This window comes from Panthera pardus, unplaced genomic scaffold (genome assembly GCF_024362965.1).
Source record: "Panthera pardus isolate Hobbes unplaced genomic scaffold, ASM2436296v1 HiC_scaffold_15, whole genome shotgun sequence".
Lineage (NCBI taxonomy): Eukaryota > Metazoa > Chordata > Mammalia > Carnivora > Felidae > Panthera > Panthera pardus.
In genome coordinates this window covers 30,067,325-30,083,046 of record NW_026526710.1, presented here as the reverse complement: position 1 = coordinate 30,083,046, position 15,722 = coordinate 30,067,325, and the positions used below count along the sequence as shown (strand labels likewise).

The 15,722-nt window shown below is 45.0% G+C and overlaps 1 long non-coding RNA gene across 8 annotated transcripts in view; it reads right to left on the bottom strand.

The window, feature by feature from the left end:
- LOC109248633 (uncharacterized) overlaps positions 1 to 15,722 on the bottom strand; it is a 130,892-nt gene that overhangs the window by 30,702 nt on the left and 84,468 nt on the right. Inside the window, exons 4-7 of one of the 8 annotated variants that reach the window (XR_008422208.1) lie at positions 11,197 to 11,354; positions 10,850 to 11,084; positions 4,143 to 4,237; positions 2,242 to 2,822 (exon numbers count right to left, since the gene is read on the bottom strand). This is a non-coding gene — a long non-coding RNA (uncharacterized LOC109248633). Of the gene's footprint in view, positions 1 to 2,241; positions 2,978 to 4,142; positions 4,238 to 10,849; positions 11,085 to 11,196; positions 11,355 to 15,722 lie in introns of those variants that run through there. The other 7 variants (XR_008422210.1, XR_008422211.1, XR_008422207.1 and 4 more) reach the window with 7 other exon arrangements.

The window sequence follows — 15,722 nt, the reverse complement described above, 5'->3', positions numbered from 1 at the left end:
CTGACCCTTCCCCGCTCATGCTCTGTCTCTCAAAGATGAATAAACGTTAAAAAAATTTTTTTTTTAAAGGAAATCTTGCCTTGACTACTTTTGCTCATTCATTTAAACAATGTTTATTCAGTGTCCTTGGGTGGCAGGCACTTTTCTATACCATTAGGATATGCCAGCAAATGTAACTGACAAAACTCCCTGCGTTCGTAGGGCAGGTGCACTTTCACTGGGGGCTGGGGAGAGGCAGGGAGACAGACCATATGCAGTAGACCCAGTGGACAAAGAAGCTGTGGAAAAAATGAGGACTTGGTCAATGCCACAGAGAAAAGGAAAGCACAACTTGAAGGGGATTAGAAGGGCAGGGTGGGGCAGCTGCCACGTCCAATCCTAGGGCCATCTAGAGCATGTGACTTAACCTCAACGGGTCCCCCCTGCCTTTTCCGTGACTTAGAACGAACACCTGCCCCACAAGGTCACAGCCATGGTGGAATGCGGTCGTGCTGTTCACATACTCAGGACACAGGAACACCCACAGAGTTGTCATGGGCACCATTTTTTACTTAAGGTTTGCACACATGGTAAGGAGAAACCCATCTGCACAGGAAGAGAAAGTTAGTAATCAGGTGATTTATGGAGTTTCTGTTGTCTCTCCCACTGGTACCACTGAGCCTAATCTACTTTAAGTGGGAGCAAAGGACATTTTGATCCACGGTAATAGAAAAGGGTTTGAAAGAAGATCCCCTTGAGATGGAAAACATAGAGACTGACTCCCGTTCTTGGACTCCTATGCTATGGAGGAGAGGAAATGAGGAGGGGAAGAGAGCACAGGAGCCCAGAGGGCAAGAGGCAGAGGAGAATACCCATAGCAGATGGAAGGGTGGAAGGCATTGGCCCAGAGTATTAGCTGGCTTCCCGAATTTCTTTCAAATGCTCTGACCAAAGAGATGCTCAGCAATGGTTTGTTCAATGAAATGCCTCACACAGACCAAGTTTACGCCGCAAAATTGAGACTTCCAGTCACAGGGAAGGACTGAGAGAGCCTCGGTGAAGATCGAGGGCCCTGTTCAGTCTCGTGGACATTATGGGGAGGAGGAGAACCCGCTTACGTTGGAGAAATGAGAGGGGGCTACAGCCTGGGAGAAATAACGCAGAATTAATCATTCGTGTTTGGTCTGCGATGATCGAAAACAGAAACAACCTACCGGGCAGGCCAGTGTATACGTCACAACACCCCATCTGCCGTAGGCTACGTTGGTTTTCATTCCACAGCCTTTTAGGCTTAATGCTAACATGCTGGGTTTCTTTTTTTCAATTCTCTGTTTACTTCTCACAGATATCATGGGGAACTCATCAATTGAACATTGGCACAGAAATACATTTCTATTTATTTGTATAACAAATTTTATACGTGCACTTCAATTGCGTCTCTAAAAACTAGGCTTTTATGGCTTCCCTTGGTAACTTCCAGGCCTGCGAGGGGGATCAGATGTATCAGACGCCCTGGGAGGCACCGATTCCGTGGGTCTGCAGCTGCTAAGGAACTACTGGGTGTAAATGCAAGCTCGTCCTAACTGCAGGTTACTGGTGGCGGTGTGGTGGCTTCCCAGACGGCAATCCACTGGCTCAGGGGAGCCTCTCCAACTCGATCTGTAAGGCAACGGCTCCCCATCTTTTCAAGCATGGGACCCAACCCCGCCAGGCCTTCCTGCCTTTTCCAGAAAATGCAAAAGACTTGTCATCACATCAAAAAAACTTTGTGGGTCTCACGAATAGTACTTGCATCATTTATTTTCAAATACCTATGGGCAAGAAGCTATGAGAAATTTGGTAATAGTTTAAAGTTAATACGTGTTTTGTAGATTACAGCAGGAGCCTCTTACACTGTGTATAGTTCAGCCTACAGACAGTGCTTGGTGGGCCTAGTGACCACGTGATAAACTGTACAGATGTTTCAGACACAAGCTTTGTGGAAAACAACATGGGGATTATTTTAAAAGAACTAATGGCGGGGGGAGGTGGGGGTGCCTGGGTGGCTCAGTCAGTTAAGCATCCGACTTCAGCTCAGGTCATGATCTCCCGGTTCGTGGGTTCGAGCCCCGCGTCGGACTCTGTGCTGACAGCTCAGAGCCTGAAGCCTGCTTCGGATTCTGTATCTCTCTCTCTGCCCCTCCCCCGCTTGCTCTCTTGCGCGCTCTCTCTCTCTCTCAAAAATAGATAAACATTAAAAAAAAATTTAAAGAACTAACAGATTTCTGGTTGGGCTCTTTCCTTTGTGCCCCCAACCTGACCTGTCTCTCTACTTGGCCTGCAGAGACATTCATGCTGATGTGTTCACTGCAGAGGACACTCAGTTGCCTTGCATTTCTCAGTGTGCAGTTCTGAAAGTGTAGGTTTGCCATCCAACTTAGCAGAACAAGATGATCTCAACCGTCCTCACTCTGGCTTCCTCTCTGTTCCTGCACATCCAGATCCACAAACCCAGGACTCGCAGGCAACGCCCACGGGGACAGGCCCTGGCGGCAAGAGGGAGAGGTTTATAAACCGCAGGGCTTTAGACTTTGCGCTGCCTGGAAGATTCTCCTCCATCTTCAGTGGCCTCAGGGCTCATTTCCTGTTCTCACTACGAATATGGGCAGCGCGTCGAAGCACCTGTCCCTGCTCATGAGCTTAACCCAGCCACGGAGTCAGAGTTTGGTCACCTCCTGCAGGCCGCCCTCCTTATAGGTAGGTGGCTGGCTCAGCCCTGGGGAGAGAGGGTCATTCTTGAGAAATGCGGCTACCATCATCAGGATCCGGGCCGCTGGCCACGTCTGACCGAGTTTCTGAGACGTCTACCGAGGAAAAAAGGAGAATTCCACTGAGAAGGGACCTACAAAGTCAGGGGAAACCTTTCAGGGCCTAATTGGGAAAGCAGCTGGGTGGCAGCAGCGTGGCCACGAGGACCCTTCCACAGGCTTCGGCATCACACGCTGGACGAAGGAAGGGGCTGCCGGTAGAAGGGAAAGAGGAATATATCAAGGGGTCTCAGGAGCAAGAAGACCGCTTTCCTCCTCCCTCACTTTCTGTGCTGTCAGTCCTGGGATCCACGCCCGAGCATCATCCCAGATCCAGGGATGGGGATGAAGTGGGGGAGCGTTCTTGACTTCTCCGACTAAGTTCATTATTATTATTTGGCCAAACCAGCTTCTGGGAAGTGGTCTAATTAAAAGCAGAAAGAAGTTCAAAGCGGCAGCCAGTACAAATCCCAGCTCCATCACCTACTAGCTGTTTGGCCCCGCAAGCCCCTGGACCTTTTCTCTCTTTTCTCACGAATTTAAGACATAGAGTTTTATGAAGCTATCTCTGTTTTTGTTTTGAAGTATAATTAATATACCATGTTATGTCAGTTTCAGGTTTACAACACAGTGATGCAACAGTTCTATTCAACACTCAGTGCTGCCCGTTGATACGTGTTGCCACCACCGACAGAATGGGACAACCATCCAACGTTATTATAATATTATTGACTGCATTCCTTACGCTGTACTTTTCCTCTCCGTGACTTATTTATTGCATAACTGGAAGTCTGTACCTCTTAACCCCCTGTGTCCGTTTTACCCCTCCCCCCACCCCCCTTCTCTCTGGCAACCACCCCCCCGACCTCTTCATTTCCCAATATCTTCACCTATAAAATGATAATCACAGCAGCACCTCCTTATAGGGTCTTGACGGCAAATAGGTTTACAAGGAACTTGAGGTATAATTTTAGTGTAACTTGGGGCTATGGGTTAATAAATTTGATTCCAAATATAGCACATATTAGGCCCCTCAGTAAATATTATTTCAATGAATTAAGATCAATACCAAATTCTTCAGGAGAGAGAGCTGGAAATGAATGTTCACGACTGATAAATTACGTGCGGGGTGAGGTTTTACAACGGAATGCTGAGTTGAAATGGCACCGTGTCTTAAATAGAGGGAGATCTTCAGAAAAGAAAAAAATACATGATTCTGTGGGAATGACCTTGGCATCAACATACCTGAATTCTATTCCTGATTCTATTAATTGACTCTATTAAGGGTCAATTCTATTAATTGTCAATTCTATTAATTAATTATAAATCAATTAATTCTATTAATTGACTCTGTGGCATTGAAAAAAAAAAACCTACTTCATACGCACGGTGTTTTTGTAAACCGAAGAAGCTGGACCAGATCATGTCTAAGGTTCATGTCTACTCAGCAGATGATTCAGTCTCTGGTACTTCTGCAAGAAAAGAAATTTGCAAAAATAAATAAATAAATAAGTAAATTAATTAATTGAAAAATTAAAAATTTAGAAAGAAAGAAAGAAAGAAAGAGAAAGAAAGAAAGAAAGAAAGAAAGAAAGAAAAGAAAAAAGAAAAGCTAATTTGCTGAAGTGAAGCAAGTCAAACGTGGTTTTAAGGAGCGGGGGGATAGCTGTGTTTTTATGGAGAAATATGCCAAGTTCTCACCAGGATAAAAGTCATCATCATTGTGGGTCATGATTATCATTATCATCATCATTATCGCTATCACGTAATTTACTGCTGGCCAGATGCTGCACTAGGTACAGGTTATACACATCATTTATTCAACCCTCTCAGTATTTCTTAGCATCTCACCAGATCCATTCAAGAAAGAGAAATTTATGTTCCCTAAAAAAAAGAATGGGATAATCTCCAATTATGTGACTAAAACCTATCATTCATTAGTGGTCTCCCACACGCCAGATGCTTCGCATACCTCTTCTCTAATCCCCACAACAACTCTGTAAAGTAGGTGATGCAAGTTCTGGGTTATTGTTCCGCTCCCGGTAACAAGTCACCACAAACTTAGAGGCTTCAATAGACACATTTCCGCAGATAAAGAGTCCAGCGTGGCTTAGCGCGTCCTCTGCCCGGGGCCTCACAAGGCTGCAGTCACGATGTCAGCTGGGCTGTGATCTCATCTCCTCTAAAGTTCCCTCTGGTGGTTACACTAGGTCCCTACCGTTTTGCTGACCTTCCATGAGGGCCGCTCTCTGGTATGCGGTCTGCTCCACAACAAGGCAGTCTGCTTCTTCAAGGCCATGAGGAAAATTCTCCTGACTTCTGTCTCTGACCTCTAGACCCTCTTTTCAAGAGTGTGCCTGATTAAGTCAGGCCCACCCAGGATAATCTCCCTTTTATTAACTCAACATTGACTGACTTGGTACCTTGATTGCTTCAGCAAAATCCCCTCACCTTTGCCATACAATATAAGCTAATCAGGAGCCGGTATCCCACCATACTGAAAGACCCCACCACACTTGGGGGAGGGGATTATCCGGGATGTGCATCCCAGGGACAGGAATTTGGGGGGCCATCCTGGAACCCTGCAGCAAGTTCTGTCTTAGAAGTCATCAGGTGCATATCTAATGATGCATGAGTAATAAGATGCAAAATTGGTCTCATAGTCAAGTGTAAGAGTCCTGAACCCGAGCCCCTTCTTACACATCACACCCCTGTTCTAACAGCAAACTTCACATCCCCAGAATAAACATGTTATTGAGGTCATCCGGGGTAGCTGCAGTTCATAAAAATACTTTATGACATGTAAAATTCACCATGATCAAATCAAGTTCATGATTCTCGCGGGAGCCCCTCTCAGCACACATGTCAATCAATTCCAGGCTAAGCCATCAAACTCAATTACCCGGAAACCAGCTGACACAAACTATTAGGAAAGCCATGTGAAGCAAGAGAACAGACAGCCTCACTTTGAGGCTCTTCTCCCTCTCTGTCTCTTCTCCTCACCGCCTTTGCTCAGGTGTCACATCATTGCTCATGAAGCTTCTGCACTTGGCCAGACTCCCACCTCGTCTTGTCCTGATCTTCCCTTTTTTGACCCCCTGCCCCACACAGATGGAGCCCTCAAGACACGTCCGTTGGACTAAACTCTTCTTCTCGTCTCCTAATAAACATACTTCAGACTCTCTCGATTTTCTCCCCTACAATTTCAAGTGTTTCGGGGCATTGGAATTAACTGATGTTACCTGGGTGTGTCCGTATAGACAAGTGCCTTTCGTGCAATGGCCTTGTCCGCAGCCAAGCACGTGGAATTTGTGGCTCCACGTTGGCTCCACGCTTCCCTCCTTTCCCTTCCTCCTAGAGAGCAGAGGCTGAGGAGCTAACACCTATTGAACACCTACTGAATACCGCATACAGCATTCGTGCAGTTATTTATTACCTTTTAGAGCTGTCGATGCCCAGGCTCAGAGAGGTTGAATAACTTGTCTGAGGTCATGCCGCTGACCATGGTGCAGCTCAGAGCTGAACCCAGGCCGTGTGATGGTGAAGCCATACTCTTTCCATACTTCACTGCTGAGCTGGGGCTTGCCTCCTCAAGCTGAGCATAGTCTCCCAAACTTTGAACGGTGTTTAGACAGGTCTGAATTTTAAAGGGGCCTCCAAGTGTTCAAATAAAACCTCATCTAGGGGCGCCTGGGTGGCTCAGTCGGTTAAGCGTCCGACTTCGGCTCAGGTCATGATCTCACAGTTCGTGGGTTCAAGCCCCACATCGGGCTCTGTGCTGACAGCTCGGAGCCCGGAGCCCGCTTCAGATTCTGTGTCTCCCTCTCTCTTTGCCTCTCCCCTGCTCGCCCTCCGTCTCTCTGTCTCTCAAAAATGAATAAACATGCTTAAAAAATTAAAAACAAAAAACCTCATCTTAACAGATACGCGTTTCTCAAACGCATAGGTGGCAACCTAACCGATTGATGCCGTGTGTGAAGACTCAGTATTTCTATAGAGTTTACCGTACGTTTCTGCTCCTTAGCACCTACGCAGGCCTGAGACCTATTAGTCCATCAGGAAATGTTTGGAGACAAAAGGCAGGAAGGGACGAGGAGATGGGCACTTGGGGTGTTTGGTGGGTGGTGGATGCATGCTGCAGGCGAGCAGAGCTCGGCCCAGGACCAGCCTGTCAGCGGCCCGGCTAACGCGGGACACGAACGTTCTCACTGCTTTTGCGTGCTTCTACCGCCCCCTAGCCGCCGTGGGGAGAAAGACCCGTCAAAGGGGAAACTCCGTCATTCCTCCAGCGCAGCCCTGGTGAATTACTCCCAGTCCCCTGAGTTGACGGTCTTCGCTGCAGTGTACTTCTGTGTGTTTTGCTTTTTCATTAGCAGCTTCCTGTAGTAGCTAATATTTAAAAACGGTATCACCAAGGATTGGCATCGCTTGTCTTCTCCGCCCCGAAGAATGCGATTTGTCAGTTCTTTCAAAGCCCTTTGCACTGTGCCTTGTTTGTCTCTGAGTCCCCAACTCCACCATGAAGGCTCCTGGGCGTATGTCCGTACACGCCTTGGCTTTAGGGCCAGGTCAGATGCTGTCTCCCCCACGAAGCTCACACAGCAACAGCTTCTGCTAATTCCCCATTCACTATGTGCCCGAGGCCTTATGAGCATTATTTCGTGTATTCTCGTGATGGCCCTATGAGGTAGTAGGATTACCCTTGTCTCACAGTCGGGGAAACGGAGGTAGGATGAGGGCACCCAGTTAGTCCTCAGCAGAGCTGAGATTCAAACCCAGGTGGCCTCCTCCCCAGGCCTAGGACGTCCTCTCAACACGTGCCCTTGGAGTCCCCCAGCCAAAGTGGTATCTCCATCCTCTGTCACCACCCCTGCCTGTCTCCTACGTGTCATTTTTACCTCCCCTCCCTGTACGTTGTATTTCTTCTTTCTCTAAACCAGAAACTCAAACCCCACGAGGGACACTGTCCCCCCACCCCATGTCATCGTCATGCACACAGACTCTCATGTGTGATACTCAGGAAAGGCGTGTGTTCATCCACATAACTTATGAAAGTGCAGCTCCTTCAGTTACTACAAGGTTGTTAGTTCTAAACTTTATTTATTTATTTTGAGAGAGAGATAGCACAAGCAGAGGAAGGGGCAGAGAGAGAGAGAGACAGAGAGAGAGAGAATCCCAAGAAGGCCCTGTACTGTCAGCATGGAGCTCGAACCCCTGAACCACAAAATCATGACCTGAGCCAAAACCAAGAGTTGGACGCTTAACCGACAGCCTCTCAGGTGCCCCACAGTTGTTAGTTCTGAGTTCAGGTTTCCCAAGGAGAGACCTGAGAATGTGTGGCTTCAGAATAACTCACAGACCTTTAGTCGGTTATCCGAATGCACATAGGCTCTTGGGAGGGAGTGTGACGAATAAGGTGTTGCAAAGCGGGATTTATAATTGAGAGGCAACAGAGGGGAAGGGAGAGCTGCAGACGGTCAGAAAGCAGGTCCATCTGGGAACAGTGAGGCTTGGTTTACATTTTTTAGTAAACTAATCAGCAGAGGGGAGAACAAAGAGGTCAGGCTGGGAGCCCTATTCTTCTAGAAGCATCCAAGAAAGCAATTCTCAAAACTCTTGGGAGTTGGACTGCAGTAAGTGACAGGCTGGCTGTATGACATGTCCAGAGTCCTCCCCCACCTCCCCCCCTGCTTGCTTCCCTGATCAGATTCCTCTACAGGGAGGTGAGCACTGTCCAATCATCACTTGCCAGGACTGAACCAGATGGAAGGCGGGCCATTCTTCAGCACAGGAAAGCAGCACAGGGTTCTGGAAGAAAGGAGCCTGACCCATAGGTTATTTGAGGGAGTGTAGAATAAGGGGGTTTGGGGGCGCCTGCGTGGCTCAATCAGTTAAGTGTCTGACTTTGGCTCAGGTCATGATCTCACAGTCTGTGGGTTCGAGCCCCTCATCGGACTCTGTGCTGACAGCTCAGAGCCTGGAGCCTGCTTCGGATTCTGTGTCTCCCTCATTCGCTGCCCCTCACCCCCTTCTTTCTCTCTCTCTCTCTCTTTCTCTCTCTCAGAAATAAATAAAACATAAAAAAAAGAGTAAGAGGGTTGGTCAAAAGCAGAATTTGGAGTAATGGGTAGCAAATTAAAAGTCGATGGGAGAAAGAAAAAAAAAACAGGTGCACACAGAGGTTGAGTTCACATTGAACAACCATGTGGGGGTGGATACGGGCCAATCTGCAGATGATGCTGCAGTCTCGAAGGCCATGCCATGCCAGGCACGAGCCCTTCACCCCTCGGACTCTGAGGAGGACCAGGGAGCCCTGGAGAGGTACCCGATGGGAAGTGGGCACTTTGGGGCTCGGGCATTGGCTGCTGACCAGTACAAGGAAATGTAGTCTTTTATCAACCACTGCTCTCATCATCTCATTGAATACCTGCACTGAGAATAGGGAAGAGGAAGAGAATTTGAATATCTGGGATCGTTAACGGACCCAGAAGCCAATGAAAAGGGAAATTGGCAGGTGCCTGGTGGAGCTGCCCTTCAGGTCAGATCAGGCTCCCTGTGGCCCCATCATGGTGGGTCTGGCAGCCCCTGTGGTCTTAGCTGTTGACCCTCCCCACCCCAGGGAGGTGGCCCTGGCAGGAGCCCCGGCCAGCTGGCTGAGTGACAGCCCCATTCGCCAAGGCAGGGAAACCAGCTGGTCAGTTGGGCCAAAGCCCAGAGTGATGCTGATCTTGGCAGTCTCTCGTGCCCTCTCACCGCTGCCCACGGCCCACAGGTGGCTCTTCTCCACGTGCCAGAGTCAAAAACAAAATCCCTGCCAGCTGAGAAGCAACAACAGAGCCATTTGCCTCTGGGCTTCTCAAAATGTGCAATTCATATCATACCCCCCCTCCCTAGAATTTTTGTTTAGAAGATCCGGAATTTCTGACTTTCCAAGAAGGAGCCCAGCACCCACGTCTTTGTGGAAAATAACAGGAATAAACGTCCTCAGAGCCAGTCCCTCAATGTCTACAGGTTCCAAGAAGTTGCAAGACCATCATCACCGCCCTCCACGTTTGGCAACTGTTCCCACAGCATCCTGAGTACATTTTCGTGGCTGTTTCTAATTACTCCCTGCACTTGGGGAGTTCATTTGCATCACAGTTTTGCTTTGGGCCATCGAAAGCTATTTCCGTCTTCCCATATGTGTTTGGCTACCACTAATTGGGGAAAGTTATTTTTAGTATTTCCTTGTCTTTCCATCTTTGCAGATCTGCCCTATTTAGGGGGAAAAAAATCTAGAAAAGAGTAATTTTCCCCCCTAAGGAATACCAGAGATGCTTTTAAAGTTCTACAAGTAACCTTTTCATGTTCAGTGTAGAAGTCAGTAAAGGGGAACAAGAATCCAAAATCCTGGATTTTATCCTCTACTATCTGTGCTGCCATAGAAAGAAAACGAAGGATTCTTTTCCTCCTTCAAGACCCAGGTTGGTGTCACCACCTCTGGTAGGTCCTATAGCTCCCCCATCCCACTCCTGCTTCAGGTCGACCCATGGTCCCCAGAATTCCACAAACCCACTAGAACTATACCTTGCTAGGCTTTTGTGCATTTCAGATACTACTTTGCACCCCCGAAGACTTCTGTCAAATTAACATATCTTTTAAAAAACTAAACATGAAGGATTTAAAACTACTTCTACCTAATCTATACCAAAAGCACCTTCTTTTTACTAACTAGCAATTTGAAAAGCAGCTTCAGAATGATTTTAGCACTTGAATTTAAAACAATCTCAGCACACAAATATTTGTTTATCGATACCAAAATTAAATGGTATTTTCTTATCCTTCGGTTTGGTATTTTGTTTCTAACTGTCATTTATCAAAAATAATAAAAAAAGCAGCTCTTGAAGCAATAGAAACATAAATCTTTGACTTATTTTGGTCAAGGTAGACCTGGTAGTGTTACTCAGAAACCGATTATATTGAAACAGTTTAATTTTTTCTGTTCTTCGTTACTCAGAGACTCATAATTAGGACTTCTTTCAAATTTGTGAGCAGAGAGCTTCATTAAAAAAAAAAAAAAACGAATTTGAAAGTAATTAACTTACCACACACCTATTAGAATGGCTCAAGATCCAGGACACTGACAACGCCAGATGCTGGCAGAGATGTGGAGCAACAGGAACTCTCATTCATTGCTGGTGGGAATGCAAAATGGCACGGCCGCTTTGGAAAACGGTTTGGGATTTCTTACAAAACTAAACAGACTCTTACCATAGGATTCAGCAATAGCACTCCTTGGTGTTTACTCGAGGAGTTGAAAACGTATGTCCACACACAAACCTGCAGATGGATGTTTATAGCAACAGCATTCATAATTATCAAACTTAGTCACTTTTTGCCCATTATCATGTTGCAAATACCTCTCCCAGTTTGCCTGCAAGTATATAGATACCTTTGTGTGGTGGGCATAGAGATGCAGTGCCTGTAACCCTTTCAAGGGAGGGCTTGTACCAGCTGTCAGAAGAGAATCCCCAGCCTCTTCTTGCCTCAGTTGCCAAGAGCTGACTTGCCCAAGAACATGCTCTTCCTGGCGGACCCATATCTGTTGACCTGTTGTGGTAGGAGACAAAGGTCCAGCTATTTCAGCCCGACATGGGACCACTCTGACAGGCCATTTCTGTTCCAGAGCCCTCCAGAGGATTCCCATTGTTGGCCTGCATTGTAAATTGATCTTTCCCTTGAAGAAACCCCTCTTCCTTCACCGCCTTCCTGCAGATCTTAATCTCCGAAAAATACCATGCACGTCAAACTCCATCTTGGCATCTGTTTCTAGAAAACCCAACCTATGACATCTTGGAAGTTAACTGTGTAATTAACAGCTGACAAGGTCACCTGGGTGGCTCATCAGTTAAGCATCTGACTCTTGATCTCAGCTCAGGTCTTAGTTCTCAGGGTCGTGAATTCAAGCCCCATGTTGGGCTCCACGCTGGATGTGAAGCCTACTTTTTAAAATGTTTTAAAAATTAAAAAAATTAAGAGTTGATATAATATACACCTTTACATATAAATACACTATCCTGGAAAATAGTGTGTTTTTTTAATCATAGAAGAAACTGGTTCTTTTATAGAATGATTGTTGGAATGAAAGATTCAAAAGTTGAGCACCATACCTGAAACGAATATAACACAGTATGTTAACTATACTGGAATTTTTTTTTAAAGATCTTAATTAGCTGACATGAGAAAAATAGAGTGATACAGTTAGGACAGTGATTATATTGCTTTTCAAACATTGGTCCTTGTCAAGAAATCAGAATAGCATTTCATTTTTTAGTTTTAATGATCTCAAATAGGATAATAATACATTATAACTTGATTTGTAAGCCTATTTTTGGAAGGATATATAAAGTATCTTTGTGGACTTGTGTAGGACCAAAATGTAATAAATGATGTAAGTCAATCTGGAAAACAAAATAGGTTGAGTACCAAAAACAAAACCAAAAAACACTTGAGTATCAAAAAACACAGCATTTTTCTAACAGACATTATGCAAATCTATTATCAACATTACGTTCCTCCAAATAAAAGCTATCCCTTTATTTGGGGTTATAGTCCTTATTATTCGCTGCCCCCTTTATCTTGCTTTTTTTTTCATTATAGCATTTTATTTGAATATCATTAATATCTATATCTACCTCCCCAGCACCTGGAATGGAACATGACATTCAATAAATATTGGCTGGAAAGGTAATTGGACAGATGAATAAATGAATTAGTGACTTAGGGCCAAAAGCAGATGAAACATATCTAGACCAATAATATATTTGGCCTCCCTCTTTAGGAAAATGAAGCATACAGGGTATTATCTTCCTTTACATAAAATTGCCCCAAATATTCATTGCACATGCGCAGATGTTTCCACTCTGGAAACCATTTTTCTTTGCTCCCTTCTTTCTCCCAGCCTCACCCCTTTGATGCAGGCTGCCCGATTGTATAGCTTCAGGGGAGCTCACAAGAAGATTGTATTCAGGGGATCAGGAATGGTAACAGATGGCTGGATGCCCTCATTTTGCAGATGCCTCTGTATCTGTGCTGCTTAAAAGCATTTTAACTAGCATAGGGTGAGACATGTATTATCTTTGGTTGCAGCCCAAGTTTCTAGAATCCCAGATTAGTGCCCAGTGCCCTAAACCTCATAGCTGCTAATCCTCTGTGACAGCTCTTGTGCACCTGTTGACATCAAGGGCTTTCAGACTTCAGTGAATTCTGCTTCATTATATCTTTTTTTTTTAATTTTTTAATGTTTATTTATTATTGAGACAGAGAGACACAGAGCATGAGCAGGGAAGGGTCAGGGAAAGAGGGAGACACAGAATCCAAAGCAGGCTCCAGGCTCTGAGCTGTCAGCAGAGAGCCCGATGCAGGGCTCAAACTCACAAACCGTGAGATCATGACCTGAGCCAAAGTCGGACGCTTAACCGACTGAGCCACCCAGGCACCCCCCCCAACCATCTGTTTCATTATATCTTGTATGGGATTGGCTTTTCCCCAACATTAGCTCTTTGGCTAATGAGTTGGCTCGTATTTTTGTTAGACTATTTAAAGACAAGTGAATAAACTTGGAGAGGGTAAGGAAAGATGATACAGAAGACCTGAGATTGAGCTAGGACTTTTGCCATCCACCCTAGTCATCAAAAACACTCATTAACCTTCTTATTGTTCTGTGACAGGATGATGGAGACACACAGGTGGATTTAGAGATTCGGTCCAGGGGGAACAGTGGACTCTCCAATTCTTTTGTGGAAAGAACTGACTGAAGAATATAAGAGAAGTGCACAGAACCTTATAAAAGCACAGTCTGTATTCATATTCAAGTTCACCTACAGCATTTTTCTGACTTCTGGCTATGATTAGAAGGACTTTAAGGCCATAATTTTCCGACAGCTTTCCATGAAAGGAATGGATGTTTGTTATGCTAAGTCTGTAAGCAGTAGAATCTTTCTTAGTTTCTGAAAGAACCTTTTCCAGTTTAAGTAATTTTCACAGGAGGAAATGTTGTCTTTTCCTTTTTTTTTTTTCCTCCGAAGGAACTGATCAGAACAAACTGAGGAGACCCCAGATGTTGAAATCAACAGAACATTAGGTTACGTGGAATCAGATTTCTTAAAACATAGTCCTACCTGGGTTGCTAAACATGGGAGCTGGGAAATCCATTAGCTCTTGGCCTTTTTCCTATTTTTGTAATTATTGTTATCTCTTCCTCTATTGTGAAGTGTCTATTATGTAAATCCCATTGGGAGTGGCTTTTCCATCATGATCAGCTCCTGGCTGCTGTCAGTACTGAGTCCCCTGGAGACTTCACTGAGAGTCTACCCAGAAAAGAAAGGAAATGTGAGTTGGAGGTTTGTTAGCATGTGCAGTCTCATTGTAGCTATGCTTTGCCAAAACATTTCGGGATGCTTTTGACCTATGAAATCACCTCAGAGAAAATATGCAAGGTTTGGTGTATATTCCTTCCTTTTTTATGGAAACATGGCGGTCACGTTTTTATGGCCACAGAGGGAAGAAAGACTTTCTTCTGGTGGCAATTATTTTTGTTGGGTTTGTAATTTTAAGGTCATTGATGGGGGCGTGGGGGGGAAATCCATTTGCCCAAAGAAGGCGAGTAGAGCGAAGAACCTGATAGATCTTCTCAAAAAGAAGAATTAGAATGTAAAATTATAATCATGAAAAATGTGACCATTCATCCACTGATAATCTTTTATAAGCTCAGATTTAAAATGTGTCAATTAGGAAACAGGGAAGTAGTACGGTATAAAATAGCGTAAGCTTTGAAATTAAAGGATTGTTACTGGCCATTAAAGGGAACTAGTGAAGAAGGGCCTTCCAGAATTACGATTTTGGTCAATATAATGGACTAAGTGAATGTGGAAGAGATTCACTGACCTCTCCCACCATCTTTCTCTAAAAATATGTAATCTCCTGGAGAATAGACTTAAATGGGTAGCCCACCCTACATGATTTAGGGAACTGGTCCAAAACTGGTCCAATATATAAAGGAAACCAAAGCCAGAGTGGTAATTAAGAGCAGAAGCAGCATGGCCTGGGGGTATCAGACCCACATGAATGTCTTATCAACTGGAAGTTGAGGTTTTAACACATTTACTGGGACAGGAGAGTTTGTTCCAGGACCATGGGGAAAGAACAGTCTTGGATAATGTCAGGAATCTCAAATTTTCATTTCTTTCATGAACTTATGAGTAGAAAAACTCCTCCTACTTGCTTTAAGAAGAAACAAGATTGCCACCTACTCTGGTCCTTGGGCCAAAAGAGCCGCCCACAATGTATGAAAATAGACGTGTGAGGTCTGAATTTATAATCTGGATATGGTAAGACAACCCTCATGCTAAGAAATTAATCTAAAAATTCTGAAGTGGGTGAAACCACTAGAAACACATAGAAGGGCCCTGTAAATCTGTTCTATAGAGACATTTCTTTACCCCTTGTGATGAACTGAAATATGCCCCCCACAATTCACATGCAGAAGCTCTAGCCCCTGGTGCGGTTGAAACTAAAGCCAGGGCCTTTAAAGAGTAATTAAGGTTCATGGGGCGCCTGGGTGGCTCAGTTGGTTAAGCATCTGACTGTTGGCCTTGGCTTAGGTCATGATCTCATGGTTCATGAGTTCGAGCCGTGCATCGGGCTCCATGCCGATGGCACAGACCTTGCTTGGGATTCGCTCTCTCCCTCTCTCTCTGCCCCTCCCCTACTTGCATTCTCTCTCTCTCTCAAAATAAATAAATAAACATTTTTTTAAAAATCTGTAACATTGGATGAAAATAGAAAAGAGAGGCTAAAATACATAAAGGACAAAATGAAAAATCCCAAAATATCTCTGGTAAAAACTACAAAAGAAATCAACAGAAAAAAATAGAGGGGTTGGAGGTATTTGAAAAGTTAAAGGCTGAAAACTCCCTG